Below are 22,281 nucleotides of genomic sequence, written 5' to 3'. Positions count from 1 at the left end.
ATTTCGTTAAATTTGTTTCAGGCTCACGACCTGTTAAAATTTATAACTTACAGGAAACTCTTAGGAATGGTAAAATTACGCGTACATTAAACACAAATCACTATAATTAAACTTCCTAGAATATTAAGCCTGTTCACACATCGCCTCCTAAGCATAACATAAGCGGAAGGATACACCGGAAGTTTTTAAATATCTTCCTGTTTTAGGCAGGGACCGATCAAGACTAATTCAGGCCCAAGGCCCACAAAATTTTCCGGATCCCCTAACAAAATATTTTGAAATTAAATTTCTGAAGAGAAGTCCTAACAATAAAAAGAATCTATTGAATCTATTCAAGAGAAACATTCTAAAAAAGTTAGAAAAACTGTTTCTTTCAGTAATTTTTTTTTTTTTTTTGAAAAGTAATAGTGTGAACTGTTTACTAGTTTTTGACGTCCCCCAGAAAGTGTGGGCCCTAAACCCGTGCCTATTGGGCCTAGGCGATAATCAGGCCCTGGTTTTAGGAAGCTTGTTATTGTTTATATTCAGTCAACCATCCATACACTTCAAATGGCCTAGTAGCAGGCCCGTCCCCAACGGGGGGTGAGAGGGGTGTCTCACCCCCCCCCCCCCCAGCGATATCATCTAGTCGGCAAATTCAGGTTGAGTCGGCATTTTTTTTTTTTTTTTTTCTTTTACAAGCCAAAATCCCGACTTTGCCGAAATTCTTTCATTGTCGGATATTTCATCGGTGATAGGATTTCAATGTTATCTAAATTTCGTTTCGGGATTCGCGATCGCAACACTCGAATACGCCATCTGGGGAGAGACCGGTTTCATGCCTTTAGCCCTTCTCCCTTCCCTCTCCTCCTCTTTTCAGTTATATAGGAATGTACTACGATATTTTCCCTTTTCTTAATATTTTTCCTTTTTACTTAATAAAAATATTTTTAAAAATTTCCGCGATACTTTTCTTTAGAACTATGTTTAATGTAGTTTTCAGTTCCATATAGTTTTTCAAGTTAAAAGATTTTAATCTATATGAAAATCAAGAGAGAAACTAACGTACTTCCTTCCTCTATGACTTTCCACACGCTAATGGGGAAAGCATGTGAAGTGTTGCCATAGGAAAAGAGTTCTGCTCTACGCCACCTGCAGCCCATTTCGATCGCCAATCCCACTCGGCAAATCTTGTTGTGAAATGTGTTTTTAAATTTAGTTTTTTTTCCCTCCTCCAAGAGTAACCATTTATGGTAATTCAAAGCAAGATGATCGATAATTCAGGCCAAAATCCCGACTTTGCAGAAAATCTTTCCTTATCGGATATTTCATCGGTGATGAGATTTAAACGGCTTTCAATGTTATTTGAATTTCGTTTCGGGATCCCTGACCCGACTCGGCAAATCTTGTTGCGAAATGTGTTTTTAAATTTAGTTTTTTTTTTTCTCCTCCAAGAGTAACCATTTAAGATAATTCAAAGCAAGATGATTGATAATTCAGGCCAAAATCCCGACTTTGCCGAAATTCTTTCATTGTCGGATATTTCGTCGCTGATGAGATTTAAACGGATTTCAATGTTATCTAAATTTCGCTTCGGGATCCCAGACCCGACTCGGCAAATCTTGTTGTGAAATGTGTTTTTAAATTTAGTTTTTTTTTTCTCCTCCAAGAGTAACCATTTATGATAATTCAAAGCAAGATGACCGACATTACATGCCAAAATCTCGAAAACCATTTCTCTTGTATTATTATTTCAACGACACATTCTTAAATTTAAAAAAATTTTGTAGTGACCTTAATTTTTAATGATTTTTTTTAAAGAATTATAAATTTTATATGAAATAATCGTGCCGGTGATGCAACCTATTTTTTTTCTTTCAAAATATAGGGAAAAAATTACAAATAAGAGTACCTATTAAATAGGATACTTTATTATTCAAAATATCTTATTTAAATTGTTAAATTCTGTTTAAATAACACAAATTATTAAATAATTTATTTTCAATTAGTAAACGCTATTTTTCTATTATGAAGAATTTTACTAACTCCAAAGGACTCCTAACTCCAAAAAAGAAAAGAAAAACATTTAATTTGTTAACTACCATTCAGTTCATAACTTTTAAAATTCTATGATGATTGGATTATTACTTGAGTTCAAAATTTTTTAACCTAAAATAAAGTGTTCAGGGACTAATTCATATCTTTAGAACAATTAATCATGACAACAAAATTTGATATTCTCTATGGAAAATAGTTAACATATATGTGATCCTCAATTCACCTTTATAAAAGTTTCTGTTTTGAAAATAAAATATTGTTTTTTGCTTTTAATATTTTTTTTCAAGAATCCTAAGAATTCTGAAACATTAAATTGAGTTACACTCAATCGAATCAACACTTCGATCATTTCACACAATTTGAGAATGGTTGCCGAGTTCAAAGTGTTAAAGGTTGTAATTTTGGATTCATTAATTATTTCAATAAAAATATGGTGAAAATCGATAATTGCGAATATTCACGGAGAAGTGGCAATTCTGTTTGATCAAGCCGCTACGGGCACTATGAAAAGACGCAAAAAAGGATGGTGCTGCGACTTGATCTTGTGAAGCAGCAGACAAAACCCCGGATATTTCTGCCAACTTGAAAAATCGAGGGTCTTTTAAAAGTGGTTAGTTAGAAATGCCCTAAGCTATATTTTCTCATGTTTTCTCTTTACTCTTTCTGAGAATAAAGACAATATCTTTGTCCATGTGGTTAAGAAGGGGAGGGAAGGGGCTCAAAGCACAGGCAGCTGTGGTACCAATTACTTCACTGACCTGTCTTTAACTGTCATGTAAGGATACTTAGTTACTCAAAGCGTATTTTATAAATTCATATTATTATTGAATAAAATAGAAAATCCGCTCACATGCCAACGATCATCCTATCTACCGCAGTCTAAGTTTTGAATGTAAGTATAATTTTTTTATGAATATATATTTATTATTTGCAGTTTTATTGTTTAAATATTAAGTTTAATTAAATTACATTAAATGTGTTATTACTTTCCAATTAAATTATTTCGGGTAAAAATTGATTTTCATGAAGCAGATAAAATTATTTTTTTAATCTTTTTTGTGCAGTAAAATAATTAAAAGAAAGAAAAAAGAGCAATTAAAAATGCTATGTTAATTATATTCATTAGTAGGAGCTAGGGATAGAAAAAGATAAATCACATTTGAATTCTGAAGATTGGAATTCTTTTTCCGTTTTTTACTTTTTACTAAGCTTTTATTTTGTGCTGGAAATAGTATTTTTTTTTTTTTTCTTTTTCGGATTTTTCAGCTGAAATTATTTTTCATAGATCTTATTTAATTGAAATTTCAAATTCTATATTTCTTCGCAGGCTTTGTTTTTATAAATCCAAACTGCAATCCTTTATGAAGAAAAATGTACTAATGCTAATTTTATTGAAAATGTAACGTGTTTAAAAATAGAAAATTCAGTTTTTTTTTTTCTGATAAATAATTTTTTTTAGTTATTTTGTACTGTCGTCCCCACTTAATCGCATAATCGAATTACCCGCTTATACGAATAAAATTTAATGGAACCAAATCATTTTAGAAGAAACTAATATTAAACTTCCCCGTTTAAACGGTTATTTGCTGTTTTTTGCCCCCGCCTAATTGCATAAAGAAGTGGTACTGAAATGAAAAAAATATTGTTTATTTTTGAAAAATGTTTCGCCAGCTAAAATGGAATTTCCCTTTTTCAGTTCAGATAAAGATACAATAGGTGGTCACTTCAATAGGGATTTCTTATTCATTAGTAGGTGTTTGGGGTAAAGTTGAAAAATTAATCAAATCTTGCTGCCAGTTTTATACATTGAAGTAAACGAAGGGGTTTTTATCCTTCTTTGACTTACTTCACACACATCATTTAGAATGTAAAAAAGGGATAGAGTGATTTGTCTTGTGATCCCCTGTTGATGCACTATTAACTTTGATAAGAAAAAGTTTCAAAAACCTAACACACTAGTGTACAGAGAGTCTTTCTCTTAAATAGAATAATTGCTAAACCCAGTTAATGACTTTGAGTTGGGTGCAAGTTGACAGCGAAAAGGAATGATTTAAATTAATCGGAAAAAAGCAAAACAATGAATCTTAGAAGTAATGAATTTCAGAAAACCCTTAACTAAAATAGCGCATTAATTTAAATAGAGCATTAATTAAAATTTCTCAAGTTTCGAAGATTAAAAAAAATAAATAAGTAAAAAAAATTCTGAATGTGTTTGAAAGGAATACACGCAAGTCAAGAAATTTTTAGTAGAAACTAAAAGGGAATATCTAATTTTGATAAATTCAACGGGTATAAAAAACAGTCTTCAATTATAGATTTTTTCGGAAGGGATCAATTAATTTTTTAATACCTACATTATAGTTTTTACTAATATTGATTTATTTTTATGTAATTTTAAAGGACATTTATATTTTATGATACTAACGCATACAGTTTTAATTATAATTGTTTATTGATCTTAAAACTGAGCTTATTTAATCAAAATGCTATACTATGCATTAAATACCATTAAAAAGTAAAATTTCGTAAAAATTCAGAATTTTGGATTGAATATTGCACTCCCCTTTTGATCGAATAACCCGCTTAATTGCATAGATTTGGCTGGAGCCGATGGTATTCCTTTGAGCAGATTTGACGTATTTCTTATGTATTTAATTATTTAATGTTTCTACATTATCTTTTTGACTAAAGTTAACAGTTTTTCCTTTAAGTTAATTATTAGTAAAAAAAAACTTAATAATTTTGTAATTATGTAAAAATTCAATTCACAGTTCGTATTAAAAATGCCGAATCATACATTTTAGCATAAATGCTTTCGTAAGTTTTTATTGTTAAATTTATTAGCGTTAACTGCACCAATGACAGTTGCGACAAATGAAAGAATTTTCAGCAAGATGAAATTGATTAAAAACTATCTTCGAACAACAATGGCCACTGAACGCCTAAATTCACTGCTTTTACTCAAAGCAGAAAAAGATATTGTTGGCAATATTAAGCGTGATAAGTTGGCAGAATATTTTTTGCTTTTAAAACAACGAAGTAAATTCAAATATAACGTAATTTTACTAATATCTTAATTTTTTATCATTTTTACGTGAATTTCTTCATTTATAATTTAAATGGCAAATATTTTTCTACATTTTTTTTCTTATTTTTTAAAAATGAAAGGTCAATTTACATTTGAATGAATTTTGTTTTGAATCAATATCTTATAAAAGTCTGCATTTGCTGATTAGGACTGACTTTCTCATCTTCAAACAGTTGCTGTAATTAGCTTATGGTAACAGCGTTTAAATGAAACGAAAGATATATTTTAATTACCAAGTGATTTTTCAAAAAATATTTAAATATAAAATAAAAAGTATTTCAAAGTTGCGTTTAAAAACATTTAAATTTACAACTTTATTTTTAAAATTATTTCCACAAATAATTATTGCTTAATATTACTGAAAACTTATTTTAATTGAATAAGTTTCAGTTTATTTAAAAATAGTTTTTTTTCTTTAATATTTTGTTACCATTTTAATAATTAAAATTTATAGAAAAGTAAAAAGAATATTTTCTTTGCATTATTTTGAATAGTTGCTGGTACTATTTAGTTATCAATAATACCACATTTTTCACCCATGGCGGTTGCATTTTTAAGTGCTGTAAAAATTATTTCGATGAATAGCATTATGTTTATAACTAGTCGAAATGATTTCAAAATAAACTTTGGAAGCTCAAGTTTTGTGGCGCATTTGAATTCTTTTATTTGATTTGTTTTACCTACTATGATTATCAAGCTTTAGCCATATACAAATTGTATATATATATATATATATATATATATATATATACACTGAGTGGCCAAATTATTATGACCACCTCAGAGATTTATGCAAATGAGTTATTGCGTCACAGCGCTGCCGCTAGAGGGTAAGATAACTCTAACACGGGAATGCTGGACAAGTGAGTCATCAGTTATACTGTGTTGCTTGGGCAGATATGGGAAAGAAAAGGGATTTAACTGAATTTCAACGTGGAAGGATTGTGGGTGTGAGACGTGTCGGAACGAGTATCATTAAAACAGGTGCACTTGTGAAGTGTTCTAGAGCAGCAGTTGTTAATGTGTACAAAGAATGGACAATCAATTAAAAAACCGGGTCTCAACGTCAGACTTGTGGTCGTCACAGGGTACTGAATGCTCGATCAGAGAGATGGTCGGCCAGGGTTGTGCCGCGCAACAGGAGAGCAACAGTGCGACAAATTGCAAGTGATCTTAATCAAGGAGCAACTGTGAACGTCTCTGAATGGACTGTTCGACGCACATTGCGCCGTATAGGGTATGGCAGCAGACGACCTGTTCGTAAGCCTCTACTGTCTGCTTTAAATAAGCGCAGACGTCTACAATTTGCAAAGGAGCACAAACATTGGACAGTAGATGACAGGAAGAGGGTCATGTGGTCCGATGAATCACAATTTCAAATGCATCGCGCAGATGGCAGGATGAGAATATGGAGAAAACAGCACGAAAGCATGGACCCCAACTGCATTGCCACGACACTTCAAGCTGGTGGTGGACAGTATGGTATGGGGAATGTTCTCCTGGTATTGTATGCGTTCTTTAATTCCTGTACCACAACGCCTTAATGCCCAAGGGTATTTAAGTATCATCGCAGATCAAGTGCATCCGTTTATGTCAATGGTGTACTCTGACGGGGATGGATACTTCCAGCAGGACAACGCTCCTTGTCATAAAGCTGGCATTGTCCTCAGATGGTTCGAAGAGCATGACGGAGAATTTAACTTGCTGCGTTGGCTAGCACAATCCCCAGATCTCAATCCAATTGAGAATTTGTGGGATGAAATTGAACGGGCGCTCAGACAGATGGATTCAGTACCATCAAATTTGCAGGAATTGGCAAGTGCAGTTCAGCGAACATGGTCTGGCATACCTTCTACCACCTACCAACATCTGATAGAATCCATGCCCAGACGAATTTAGGCAGTAATACGGGCAAAAGGTGGCCCAACAGTGTACTGAAGGGGTGGTCATAATAATTTGGCCACTCAGTGTATACATATATATATATATATATATATATATATATATATATATATATATATACGTATTAAAAATGACAGTCGGCAAAATAAACTTCTACACCCCCCCCCTCTCGAATCGGTTAGGGACTGGCCTGCCTAGTAGTACTAGTACAGTGCGAATAAAAGAAAGGGGAAAAAACACTATATAACTTTTGATCTAATGATAGGATTTGAAAACATAAAAGCGTACATTCTCTGAATAAGCATACTTTGTTTCGACGATCAGGAGAGCAGTCGAAAGTTTAGACTCCTTAATGTTAATTTTTTTTTTTTTTACGTATTTCGACATGTCTCAATAACTTTTTGAAAGGGATTTGAAAAATTTTTGCACCCAATTATAAAATTCGTTTATGAAAATTGTAGAAAAGTTTTGAAATTGTGGTGTACCGTGCTTCTCGCCAGATGGCGATACAAGAAACTTTCCTTGTGTATCATTCCTTTCGCCAGATGGCGATGGAAGAAACTTACTAGCTTTTTGCAACTGGCAACACAAGACTGAACTCTTCTCATAACTTGCTACCGCTGGCTAGTCAACCAATCGTATTTATTTCTCCCGTCCAGTGTGGATGTGCTCAGCAAGAAATGAATCTGTCCAGCCTATTGAAACAGGCAGTAGATGCCTCCAAAAACTTAAACAGCCTACCCTTATGAAAAAATCGAGGTATAAATGAGGTATAAACAAAGTATATTTTAAAGGTATAAAGGAGGTTGTTATTTAAAGACGTCGTTGAGGTTGAAAAGGGTGCAAATGAATACCTCAAAACCAACCTCAAATATACCTTAATATATACCTCCAGAGGTATATATGTTTCAACTTGAGGTGTTTAATTTTACATCTTGGGAGAGGTAGATATTTACTACTTTAAAGTGTTTCATTTTCAACCTTAGGTTATTACTTATCAGCTTGAAGTATATTTATTTACACTTGTGGAAGTATTTATTCAACAACCTAAAGTGTGTCATTTTACACTTCAGGTTATTATAAATCAACCTCAGGTGTATTTTGTTCCACTTCAGGTAATTATTTTTCAACCTCAGGTATCTAATTTTATGCTTGTAGAGATATATATTTTTCAACGTATGGTGTGTCATTTTACACTTCAGGTTATTTCAAATCAACCTCAGGTGTATTTTGTTCGACCTTAGGTTATTACTTATCAGCTTGAAATATATTTTTTTACACTTTTGGAAGTATTTATTCAACAACCTAAGGTGTGTCATTTTACACTTCAGGTTATTATAAATCAACCTCAGGTGTATGTTGTTCGACCTCAGGTAATTATTTTTCAACCTCAGGTATCTAATTTTATGCTTGTAGAGGTATATATTTTTCAACCTGAGGCATGTCATTTTACTCTTCAGGTTATTTCAAATCTACCTCAGGTGTAATTTTTGATAGTTGGAAAGGTGATTTTTTACTAACGTAAGGTGTATTATTTTTCACCTCAAATATAAGTTTTTATGCTTGTAAAGGAAATTTTTTTAATCAAACTAAAATATGCCATTTTTCCCTTCAGGTTATATTTTTTTATGCTAATGCTGGTAATTAAATATAATTAAAATGTTTCTCCTTAGACTGCTAATTTTTAACCTAAAATATATATCTTTTCACTTGTAGAGTTATTTATCACTCTGATGGAGTTTTTAATGTTACACATTAGGTGGTAATTACTTATTAACTTTTTACGGTCTGTCTTAATTTTCACTGCTAATCCTGATGCTAAGAAACTATTTTCTAAACACATAGGCGGAATACGGATGAATCTTTCTTTCGAAAGAATTTTCGACTGATTTCCATGTATTGTGTGAAGAAAAGTAAAATGCAATGCAAAGAATATATCTTCCTTTAATTTTGAAATACAACCCATTGGAATGTATTCTTCCTCACACAATTCAAAATAGGAATTTTCACTTAACGCCTTTAATTTATAGTTTGTGAACCTTGTGCTAATTTGCAATTAAATAGTTCATAAAATTTATTAATCTTGAATTAACATGTAGAGTTGAATAATGTTAAGTATGCTGACTCATAAACCTTAAAAGAACATTTCAAATGTTTCTGTAATTTTAATAATTTCAATTAAACTATCGTGAAAAGAGGATACATTTGTTTCAGAAAAATGTGGGAACTCATTTATATAGAACAGATGTTAAAGGCGCTAATTTTTTGTAAAAGCGAAATAACAGCAAATTTAAATAATTTAGCCAGCTTACAAATAAAAACTTTTATTAACAAAAAAAAATTAATTTTTCGTTCAAGAAATCAAAATTCTTGACAATTACTCTGCTTCTTCTGCAAGTTTGCTGTGCTTACGTTATTTGGAGCATTGGAACCTATAAATAAAAAATTTGAATTAGCGAGAGTCATATTTACATTGATAATGACAAATTTTAAAAGATTAGAATAATATTTTAAAGCTTATTTCGTTGCATAAATCACCTTTTATTATTATTTCTATTCAATTTTGAATAAATAAATGGTTTCTTTAGTAACAGCAGATGAATAATAATAATGACCTGCAAAACTCTCCTCCCAGTATATTTCAATTCTTTATTTTGACTGTTTAAACATATCACTTAAAAAAGCTAATTTTTCTATAAGATGCATATAAAAACTGCTGTAGAAATAACACGCTTATTGAAATTCTTAATTTTCCAATAATTCAACCGACCATTTTTAATTATGGATTGTTATGCTGATATTTAAATTTTTTTCTCAGCAAATTTTGAATAAATTCAATTACACTGGCCTGCTTGTTTAAATTTTTAGTCCAATTTCGCAAAAGAAATTGTACTAAAACCAATTCTCAATGCTGCTGATTCCGAAAATAATTGTCTATCACGTAAGGTTTTTAAAAACAAAAGGTCATTTTCAACCTTTTATTTAATGTGATCAAGAATCAATCATCTTTTAATAAAAGAATGTAGAACATCAATGTTTTGTGTTTTTCATGCCCCATCGAAATAAAAGCAACATTAAGTTTATATGTTTACTTGCCTGAGGGAATAATTTAAGATAATGCTATAAAATAATGTTTTCAAAAATCAAAGATCATGCAAACTTTATCAGTAAATTTTTAGTTGAAAAGATTTCATTGAATCAAAGGAGAATAATTTACTTGTATTTTTTCTTTTTGGTGTATATTTAGAGTTACTCCCAGGGGAAGGCTCTCCAGTTACTAGTCTCCACTTCCTCCTAGCTGCAGAGCACGTATTATTGACAGCCTTATTCAAACCTTGAAATTCTGGATGCCATTTACGGAGCAGCTCTGTAAAAGTTGCATGTTCAAGTTGAGTAAAATCAAGTTATATAAAAGTTGCATAGCAAGTTTCATTTGGAAATTTTCAGATGAGATTTTTTTTTAAGAAATTGAAGGAAATTGAAATATATATTTATATAACTTTGATAAGTTACTAATGTTGACAACAAAAATCCAGAGTCAATAATACTTTTAAACTTTTTTAACTACAATATAAGCAGATTAAGTATAGGTTCACCAAAATGATTTTAATATTTAATTGAAATAATAAAATTATTTTTTTGGAATAGCTGTCTCAGTAAATTTGTTTTATACAATATTCTTTGTGGATTAAAGATAAAAACTATTTTATTAGAGCACACTATTTATACGAAAAGTTTTCATGTTCTTTTAGTCTCTTTACGAGTCTTCACGAGTCTTATTAAAAATAAATTGAAAATCATTCCAAAATATTAAACTGCATCATGTTGATCTAGAATAATATTCAAGATTTTGCCTTAGCGGACTAAAAACTAAAATAAAACTAAACACAGTGGCGCGACAGCCCATAGAGGGCCAAGGTCTACTGTGCCCATTTCAGTTTTCTTGACCTTGGGCTCTGGGATGCAGGAGCAGATGTTCCGGTTAGGTGGTCAGCCGAACGCGGAACCCCCAGTGTTTAGTTCCCAAGCATGCTTGGTACTCATTTATCGACCCACTGAAGGGATGAAAGGCTGAGTCAACCTTGCCCGGCCCAAGGATCGAACCCAGGACCTGTGGCACGGAAGAGCGGGGCGTTGCCTTAGTGGACTAAACGGACAAAAAGTTTGAATTTTGCATGAGAATTTTTTAAGTGGATGCCAGTTTTCCTTTACCTATAGTTGCCTTTTTGCTAACTAACTTCAGATATTATTTAATAGGTGATACACATACAAATACTTTTAAGATACTCAACTAAACCAAGCTTATGTATAAAAGGGCAAGTAAACTTAAACTAGGCTGCATTAATTTCTTCGTAAAAATTTTAGTAACTTGTACTTGTCAGAATTCAATATGCTGTTGCTGGAATTATTATGGTGTTATTGAAGAAATGATTTCTGGTGAAAAGATGCGTTCTCTTAATCTTAATTTTAATGTTGAACTAAGCCATATTACACAAGTAACTAATTCTGGCAACTTTAACTTAATTCCTGTGACAAATATATCTTCTGTTTGTATTTCCATCCAGTGCGATGACACTGGAAAAATTTATTTTGCTAATGTGGTGAACAATCTAGAATTAGAATAACTTTTTTCTCTCTAGAGGCAATGTATATGTAAGTTCAGTAATCCCCGCTTATATATAATGTAATCGCTGCTAATATCAATCACTTATTATTACCGAAATTATTCGGTTCTGATTTTTTTTCATTGATATTATAGTTTTCTGTGATCCTTACATAATTTAATGTTATTAGAATTTAATTTTCAAAATTCTTTATTTATTAGCGTTATATTTTTATTTACTCTGCACATTTAAAAATAAAAAAAATTCTTTTCTTTCTCTGCGATAATGTTAGAATTTCCAATTTCTCATCATTTCTGGAGTTTAAAAACAAAATATTTTTCAGATTATGAAAATTTATGAAGTTTGCTTTATTAATTTGTGAGGGGGGTTAAAAAATTAGTTCACTAAAATTAGCTTGAATCTTATCTCATATTACATATATTTTTATTAAAAAAAAAAATTCAGATTTTATTAGGAATTCTCATATATTTTTTAATGAAATTTGTTGATTTGATATGGTAAACTTGTTTCCTACCTTAGAATCACCTGTTAATAGTAAACATTAATTTAAAAAAATGAATATTTACTTCGAAAAACAGGATTGTTTTTTTTCTTCATGTTTGTAAATATATATTTTTATGAAAATGCAACTTTTGAAGAAATATTAAAATTTTTGTGTGATGTATTTACCCTGATTGCAATTTTTATTGTATATGTTTATTTTATTAGTTAAATATGTATGTTAGATTTTTGTTGAAGGCAACAAATATGCATTTCGTTCCTTACAATAGTATTGTTTATTTGTTTTATTACCTGCAATATATAGAAACTGTTAACTTTCAATTTTCAGTGATTTATTTATAAGAGAAATTATGAACCTTATACTCAATCAGCTTGCATACTGCTACGTTAAAACATATACATTTAAGCAAAACAAAAAGAATAGTTATATTTGAATAAATTACAAACAATAAAATATACTGTGCGTAACCTGCTGTAACGATTCACCAGTAACGTTACCCTAAACAGCGACGAGAAATATTTAGATTGATCTGTCTTATTGCTAAGCCTACAACAATAGCCTCAAAGAATATCCTCCGACTTAAATAATGTAAGATCAGGACGCGTCTTTAAAACAAAAATAATGAAATTTAAGTTTGAAAGCTGAGGCATATTTGATTAAAAGTGACAAAGCTAAATTAATAAATGTCAAGCACACTTACCGAATTTTAAAGAAACTTTCGATTGTAAACACACACGCCATTTGCCGGCTAGCACGGAACTCTGGGAAGTGAGCTAGTTGATATGAAGTGTACTTTAAACAACCTTAAAACAACCTTAGGTATAAATAAAATGACTTCATACATCTCAATAAAGACCTCACTCTCTTTAGTTGAAGAAAATTATATTTTTTATACCTCGTAAATACCTCTTTTGTTACAAGTGTAAAAAAAACAACCTGGTGAACCTTAAAAACTGCCTCATGATTCTGGTTGATATGAAGTGAATTTTAAACAACCTCAAAATAAGCTTAGGTATAAATAAAAGGACTTCATATACCTCAATAAATATCTCACTCTCGTTAGTTGAAATAAGGTCAATTTTTTTATACCTCAAAAATACCTCTTTTATTACAAGTATCAGAAAATCAACTTGATATACCTTAAAAATCACCTTATCAGTCTGGTTGATTTGAAGTGAATTTAAAACAACCACAAAATAAGCTTAGGTATAAATAAAATGACTTCATATACCTCAATAAATATCTCACTCTTTTTAGTTGAAATAAGGTAAAAAATTTTACACCTCAAAAATACCTCTTTTGTTACAAATGTAAGAAAATAAACCTGGTATACCTTAAAAATCACCTTATCAGTCTGGATGATTTGAAGTGAATTTTAAACAACCTCAAAACAAGCTGAAGTATATATAAATCAACCTCGTACACCTTAATTACAACCTTTACGAGGTATAATTTTTATTTCTGTTTTCTCTGCAACCTTAAATATACCTCAAATATACCTCAAAACAACCTTAATACCTCAAAAATACCTCAAATCAACCTTAAATATACCTTAAATTTTCATAAGGGTAATAGCTAAAGTTATCAAATCCTAATGCCCTAATTTCAAAGGTAACCGGTCCCGCAGTGGACTGATCGTTAAGACACGGTTCCCAGCAGATCACCGAAGTCAAGCATCACTGGCTGCGGTCAGTGTGCGGGTGGGTGACCACTTGGTGTTGTGGTGGGTGACCACAACAACAACAATCTACTCTATTCGACAATCTTTAATGGATGGGTGGTCTAATTTAAACAATAACAAGCGTCCTTAAACCGGAAGAAATTTAGAAAATTTCCAGTGTATCCCTCCGCTTATGTTATGACTACGAGGCGATGTGTGAACAAGCCTAATATTCTATGCAGTTTTGTTATTGTAATTTGGGTTCAAATCTAAACATAATTGTACCATTGGCGATCGAAATGGGCTGCAGGTGGCGTCGAGCAGAACTCTCTACCTATGGCAACACTTCCCATGCTTTCCCCATTAGCGTGTGGAAAGTCATAGAGGAAGGAAGTACGTTAGTTTCTCTCTTGATTTTGATATAGATTAAAATCTTTTAAGTTGGAAAACTATATGGAACAGAAAACTGCATTAAACATAGTTCTAAAGAAAAGTATCACGGGAATTTTAAAGAATATTTTTATTGAATAAAAAGGAAAAATATTAAGAAAAGGGAAAATATCGTAGTACATTCCTATACAACTGAAAAGAGGAGGAGAGGGAAGGGAGAAGGGCTAAAGGCATGAAACCGGTCTCTCCCCAGAAGGCGTATTCGAGTGTTGCGATCACCAATTCATAAGAGCTTTCAGAAATACATTGATTCTCAGAGGTCGTAAGGCCAAAAAAAATTTTGGAAAGTTAATATCTCATTGTGAATAATTCTTAAGGTTTGCCATGTTTTGTATTTTTTTCCCTTATTTGGCTCCATTTGAATAAAATGTCGCCAAAAATATCTTTTTAAGACAGCCTAATTAGAAAATATTCTAATGATTATAATATTAATATGATAATGCTGAAGTTTAAAGGCTGAAAGAAAGAACTCGGTACATGTGAAATACTGCAAAAGATATGATGCGATAATATGACGGCGCGTTTTTTCAATCTGCGGCGTAAAAATATATCGGAAGCAGTAACCCGGAAGTCTTGAAAGAGCAATTTTACCACTAGCGCCAGCTCCCTTAGCTTTACACGATCACCTATCCATAACTTTATTTTTATCCTAGAATCATGTAACCTTTTTTTTAACTAACTTAATCTTTGCTTTATTTATTATTTTTTATAATAAACTGTGATGTTAAATTTAAATGTTAACTTTCTTTCTTGCTTAATAATTGAGTTAGCTTAACTCCACAGATTGGTTACCTACTAAATGAATTTTAAAAGCAACCTTCAATATCTTTCTTCATCGGAGATTCTTTTAAAATTTTTACTTTAAAATTATTACTATTCAAAATTTCTACTCAAGATTAATAAAATCATCTATTTCTTTTAACGAAATAACATTTTTTTAAAACAAAAATCGCGCATTATCAATGGATATACCACGTGCAACAGGTGCTGAGCTGATTGGGTATGTAGTTTATTTTATGTTTCCCATTTGTTCTATGGATGGTGTTTTCTACACTAGGGAACGCTGCAAGCTCGGGACTGCCTAAATTTCCGGGTTACTGTTTCAGTTGTATTTTAAAGCCATTTGGCATCATTGTGTTTTGAGATTCTTGCAAACAATGTATTTGATTACTTATTACTTATGTTTAAAATGCTAACAATACTTGTGTTTACAATACTAGAAGTGTTAACACTAACGTAAGATGGTGCACAGCTTGCAACACGAACAAACAGTAATAAACAAATGGAAAGAGGCCAAATCAAGACTGCCAAAAAAGCGAGTTATTCAAAATCTAGCAACCATGTCACCTTTTTTAATAATAAATAACAAAATAACTAAAACACATTTTCACTCCAAACTCCCCAGAATTACATAATAACATTAATATCTTATGAAAGACGGCAGATTTGAGCTCAGAAATTATCTAATTTATTTCTTTTATTGAAAACAAAATTATCCGTTTGAAAACATCGCCTATCAGAACAGTGGCGTAGCGAGCTTAACTCGCGCCCGGGGCACAATACCCTTTTAGCGCCCCCCATTCAAAAACCATATAATATTATATGCAAAATATACTCATAAATTAATAAATAAATAGAGTAAAATAAATAAAATCATAGACTCAAGCTAGGCAATAAATTTGAGACACAAAATGTAGTAGAGAGAAGAAGACTAGATTTTGAAATGTATATGATCATCTAGAATTAGTTCAAAAGATACCTATTATTTATTTTACATATTTATAAAGAAATGTTTTAAAAACACGCAGTTTTAAAACAATTAAAAAGTAAATATTTATTATCTCATTTCTTGTTGGAGACGATCAAGAGTGCTTTTCATAACGCGAGAAATTTCACTTTCTGCGGAAAGACCACCATAGCCAATTCTCCACCCTTATGAAAAAATCGAGGTATAAATGAGGTATAAACGAGGTATATTTTAAAGGTATAAAGGAGGTTGTTGTTTAAATACGTCGTAAAGGTTGAAAAGGGTGCAAATGAATACCTCAAAATCAACCTCAAATATACCTTAAATATACCTCCAGAGGTATATATGTTTCAGCCTGAAGTATATTTTTTTACACTTGTGGAAGTATTTATTCAACAACCTAAGGTGTGTCATTTTACACTTCAGGTTATTATAAATCAACCTCAGGTGTATTTTGTTCGACTTCAGGTAATTATTTTTTAACCTCAGGTATCTAATTTTATGCTTGTAGAGGTATATATTTTTCAACCTAAGGTGGGCCATTTTACACTTCTGGTTGTTATAAATCAACCTGAAGTGTATTTTCAACAATTGGAAAGGTTATTTTTAATTAGCGCCATGTGTTCCATATTCTACCTTAAGTTATTATTTCGTAACCTCAAGTATATATTTTTGTATTTTTAGAAGTATTAATTTATCAACCAAAGATGTTTTTTTTTAGCACTTACGAAGGTGAGGTGCTATACGGACCACCTAGTTTATTAATTTTTAGACTCACTATATAAAAAATATAATATATATATATAAAGATATTATATATATTATATGAAGAATAATGTACATTACATTTTTTTCACTAGAGATCATTTGTCAACCTGAAATTTTTAATATTAAACCTTCGGCAGTAATTGCTTCTTTTGTTAAGCTATAAAAGAAAGTTTCAAATGCATAATTCTTCTATAATTTTAATAGATTGATTTAAATCATCTTAAAATAACACTTGTCCAAATTCTACAGTTAGTAAAAATTATTTATGGGAATTCATACTCGTATTTTTAGAAGATAGTTGTCTAAGGTGCTTGAATTTTTAAAGCTATAAAACTACAAATTTAAATAATTAGTCAGCTGAAATTCAAAGTACTTTTATTTAAAACTAAAATTTCACTTTTTTTACAAACCAACAAAATTATTTTAAATACTGTTTCCGTCTACATGTTGAAACTTGTAATTATTGGAACCTAAAAGGAAAAAACAATATAAATTAGTAAGAAAGTCATATTTACAATAATAGCTGCAGGTCTTAAAATATTAGAAAGTATTTTTTTTATCATTTAAATTAACTGGATGAAATTAATTTTCCTTTTCAGATAAATATCTCCTGCCATTTCTATTCAATCCTCGTAGCTAAAAAGCATGTCATGAACACAGCCACAAAATAAATTACACTGAAGACAGTATTACCATTAACAACATTTACAGAAATTCAAATATACAGGGTGTTTATAAAGTCTCGGACCCATTTTGATGTTTAATAACTCATAAAATAATAAAGATAGATTAAAATTAATAACGTAAATAGTTAGATAGACTCAAAAACTTTCATGAACCTTGTCAATGAACTTCCACGTGTGCCCCCTTCGTCGCACGGAGAATATCAAGTCGATAGTCAATTTCACGCCAGGTAGCGGCAAGCATGTCGGCATCCACAGAGGCTATTGCTGTTATAGTTCTGGCTTTTAGGCCATCAATGTTCGACACGATCCTCCTGTAAACATTGTCCTTTATAAATCCCCAAAGAAAAAAGTCCAGCGGCGTTATATCAGGTGATCTGGGTGGCCAAGGAATTGGACCTCCTCGCCCAATCCATCTTCCTGTAAAATGGTCATTCAAAGATCTACGAACGATGATACCCCAATGAGGTGGTGCACCATTTTGTTGCAAAAAGACATGTGGCTGAAGCTCTTCTAATTGTGGAAATACGAAGTTTTCCAACATGTCTAAATATACGACTGATGAGATTGTCTTTTCTGTCAAAAAGAAAGCTACCTCTCGTGAAATTGACTATCGACTTGATATTCTCCGTGCGACGAAGGGGGCACACGTGGAAGTTCATTGACAAGGGTCATGAAACTTTTTGAGTCTATCTAACCATTAATGTTATTAATTTTAATCTATCTTTATTATTTTATGAGTTATTAAACATCAAAATGGGTCCGGGACTTTATAAACACCCTGTATAATTCCAATCTTATTATGCAATTTTAACACTTTTTATTTTTCTACACATCTGTAACATTATGGTACTTGTAAGTTTAATAATTAGATTTCCTTCCCTTTCTTTTTTAAAAATCTTTAAACTCAATAAACCTAGTCTATATTTTTCAACTTTTTGTCAGACTTCATGAAACTAGCAGCTTTTTTTTAAATTTTTGACGCTGATTCTGAAAAGGACTTATGTTATTGTCAATCACATCAGAGTTTCTTAAAAAATAGTTATTTTAATAATTTTTAATCAATGTAATCAAGAATCTACAATCGTTTAATAAATTAAAATTTTAAAGTTATGTACCATTTTTTATTCTTTTTTTTACACTCAATCGAATAGAACAAATTACAAGCTGATAAGGAGCATTTATTTTAAAGTTGTGAGTAATTTTATGGGAGGAAAATGTCTAAGAGAGAATGATTTGAAATAATATTTTTAAAATAAGTTGAGTATAATATCTCCTATATAACTTATAATACCGAGCAGAATAAAACTAATAGTTAGTTGTTACAAACACTTGTTTAAATATAAATACACATCCCATAGGATGAAACTCAAAATAATGCATATTACTTTCAACAATAAATGTTTTTATTTGCAATTGATTTTATTCAATTTAGGATTAAAATTGCATACTATACTGACTTATTTCTAAAATATTTAAGATTTCCGAAATTCGCACATTTTTGAAGTAGTGAACCATAAACAGCTGCATGAAAAAGCTCATAACCTTGAAACAAATTGTCATATAAACTTGAAATCGGATTTAATTTCATTCTGCCCAATATTCTAATAAGTAATAACAATCTGCTTAGTAAATAATTAACGTGGGTAAAATGCGAGAAAAAAACATGTAGTGAAAATAGCAGTTTTGTGATCAAACATGAAGAAGTGAGCTAGTACAGTTACTAGTTTTCAATTATCAAATATCTAGCAAACTATTGTTATCAACAATTACATAAATTCTGTAGTTTATTAGGAGAGATTATTTTTTCTTTTAGGTATAAATTCAGAACTATATCCTAGGGGAAGGCTGAGCAGTAGCTTGCTTGTCTCTTCTTCTGCGCCGCCGCGCATGTGCTATTTACAGCCTAGGCCATCTCAGTAATATCAGGGAACTGTGGATAAGCTCTGTAAATATATATATATATATATAAGCAATAATATAAACTTTGCAACAAATATCCAAACGATAAGCATACAGCTATAGTAGAATTTCAAAGCAAAATTGCTATTTTAAAAATCTTTCAATTTTCAATGATTTATTTATAAGAGAAATTGTGAACATTTTTCTCAATTAATCAGCGTGCATACTGTTGCGTTAAAACATATACATTTAAGCAAAATAAAAAGAATAGTTCTATTTGACTGAACTACAAACAATAAAATATACTGTGCATAACCTGCTGTAACGATTCACCAGTAATGTTACCCAAAACAGTGACGAGAAATATTTCGGTTATTCTTTCTTATTGCTAAGCCTACAACAATAGCCTCTAAGAAAATCCTCCAACATAAATTATTTAAGATCAGGACGCGTCGTTAAAACAAAAATAATAAAATTTAAGTTTCAAAATTGAAGCATATTTGATTAAAAGTGATAAAACTAAATTAATAAATGTCAAGCACACTTACCGAATTTCGAATAGACTTTCGATTGTCAACACACACGCCATTTGCCGGCTCGCATGGAACTCTGGGAAGCGAGTTAGTTAATATGAAGTGTACTTTAAGCAACCTTAAAACAAACTTAGGTATAAATAAAATGACTTCAACACCTCAATAAATACCTCACTCTCTTTAGTTGAAATAAGGTATATTTTTTTATACCTCATAAATACCTCAATATCGTTAGTTGAAAAAAGATATATTTTTTATACCTCGTAATTACCTCACTCTCGTTAGTTGAAATAAGGTTGATTTTTTTATACCTCATAAATACCTCTTTTGTTACAAGTGTAAGAGAAACAACCTCGTATACCTTAAAAATCATCTTATCAGTCTGGATGATTTGAAGTGAATTTAAAACAACCTCAAAATAAGCTTAGGTGTAAATAAAATGACTTCATATACCTCAATAAATACCTTTTTATCGTTAGTTGAAATAAGGTAAAAATTTTTATACCTCAAAAATACCTCTTTTGTTACAAGTGTAAGAAAATAAACCTGGTATACCTTAAAAATCTCCTTATCAGTCTGATTGATTTGAAGTGAATTTTAAACAACCTCAAAACAAGCTGAAGTATATATAAATCAACCTCGTACACCTTAATTACAACCTTTACGAAGTATAATTTTTATTGCTGTTTTCTCTGCAACCTTAAATATACCTCAAATATACCTCAAAACAACCTTAATACCTCAAAAATACCTTAAATATACCTTAAATTTTCATAAGGGCAGGCACGTATTGTATCCATATCCCATTTTTTACAAAGAGACTCTGCTTTTTCTATTGCCTCTTTACAGAGCTTGTCTCAAATTTCGGCTAGTTCAGTCGCTAATGATTCAAGATCATGGAACACTTCTCTAAAATTCATTCTAGGATCTTGTAATCTGAGCTGCACACGATCAATCCTTCTTAAGATTTCATACCAGAAATGAACTAAAGTTATAAAACTGAAGGTTAGTATATTTTGCAACAGAATTGTAGCTTCACTTCTGTTGTCACTTGTAGTGGTAGTGTGCGCTGCTAATTTTTCTATTAGTTCTTTTATATTCTCTAGCCCATAGATGATAACGATAACCGCTTGTATTCTGGCGCTCCATCGCGTTTCAGATGTGTCACCTACCATCACGGCAGCATTATCGTAACATTGTGATCTGCAGTTAGTTAATGAAATTTCATCGTAATTTAATTTCTCTAAAATTGTATTTTCGATCCAGGCTGCATCTTTAGCATGTATTTCAATAAAACTCAAAAAAGATTCTTTGATAGAAACTTTTTTATTGATAAAATGAGCATTTACATACCTAGCAACTTGGGACATTTGTTCTCGATGAGAGATATCAGGAGTTGAATCAAACAAAAGTCCATAATATTTATTTCTTTTGATATCGTTTATTAGTTGATTTCGAACAGTAGATGCCAGAAGATGAATGAATTCATTTTGAATCTGTGGTGACAATTATGAGAACAACAAATTTTTCTGTTGACAAATTTTTTCATACTCTATTCACTTAATAATAGAATCGTCGAGTAGATGTAGTAAGTAATCTTATTTGATTTATTACTTACCAAGAATGCCTTGAACTTGAAAGGAAGTAACATAGTGAAATATACAATATAATTTATGCTGACATTAAACTTATATATAACATTTAATATTTAATAACATTTCATTTTTATTCTAAGCAGAGCGCGATGACAAGGTCGTGAATTAAATATTGAAATATATTTAATATGAATATGAATTTAATTTAATATTTAATATGAATTAAATATTATGAATAATATTTATGAATTAACATTTATTATATTACACTGGCACTAATTTAAAATATATTTTCCAGAAGTCAATTATAATAAAAAAAATTATCCTGCAATTTTTTGTTTTGCGGACCATTTGGCGCCCCTTTGTGAGTAGCGCCCGGGGCATGATGCCCCCCGTTGCCCATCTCTCGCTACGCCACTGTATCAGAATAACATGTAGTAAGCAGCTGCAAACTTTTTAACCGGAACTAGAGTAGGTCCCGAGCTTGAGATTGTTATTGTTTACATTTCTATTGAAAACACCATCCATAGAAATGTAAACAATAACAATCTCGAGCTCGGGATAAAATGTTAGGTATACAAATTTTTAAATCATTTCAAAGAAAGTAATTTTACATAGCAAAATTTGCACGCAATCTGTCGAATAATTCCTGAGAAATTGAATTTTAAAAAATTTATCGATAAAATTATATTTCTCAGAAGCCTTTCGACCGATTTAGTTCAAATTTTATACTTTGTCATATAAAATTAAATTCTTTAAAATAATTTATGAAAAATAATAATACTAAAT

At 30.9% G+C, this 22,281-nt stretch overlaps 1 protein-coding gene and 2 long non-coding RNA genes across 3 annotated transcripts in view; 2 read left to right on the top strand and 1 right to left on the bottom strand.

Annotated features, from left to right (window-relative positions):
- The first annotated feature begins 7,814 nt into the window (after nt 1-7,814).
- LOC147800928 (uncharacterized) lies at nt 7,815-10,415 on the top strand. Its single transcript, XR_015430987.1, has 2 exons — nt 7,815-8,400; nt 10,275-10,415. It is a non-coding gene; the product is annotated as an uncharacterized LOC147800928 (long non-coding RNA).
- Nucleotides 9,336-10,383, bottom strand: LOC147800929 (uncharacterized). The gene is made up of 2 exons (XR_015430986.1): nt 10,245-10,383; nt 9,336-9,459 (listed from the first exon to the last, which is right to left on the bottom strand). It is a non-coding gene; the product is annotated as an uncharacterized LOC147800929 (long non-coding RNA).
- A 4,721-nt stretch (nt 10,416-15,136) lies between the features above and the next one.
- Nucleotides 15,137-22,281, top strand: part of S2P (membrane-bound transcription factor site-2 protease) — a 67,231-nt gene continuing 60,086 nt past the window's right edge. Inside the window, exon 1 of the mRNA XM_087156195.1 lies at nt 15,137-15,264. The gene's annotated coding sequence lies outside the window, so the exon portion shown is untranslated. The remainder of the gene's footprint in view (nt 15,265-22,281) is intronic.

Source organism: Parasteatoda tepidariorum, chromosome 12, assembly GCF_982258835.1.
Source record: "Parasteatoda tepidariorum strain Cologne lab strain chromosome 12, Ptep-v5.0, whole genome shotgun sequence".
In the NCBI taxonomy this organism is placed as follows: Eukaryota; Metazoa; Arthropoda; class Arachnida; order Araneae; family Theridiidae; genus Parasteatoda; species Parasteatoda tepidariorum.
Note: the sequence above shows the minus strand (reverse complement) of the source record. Positions and strands in the feature narration are given on the sequence as shown.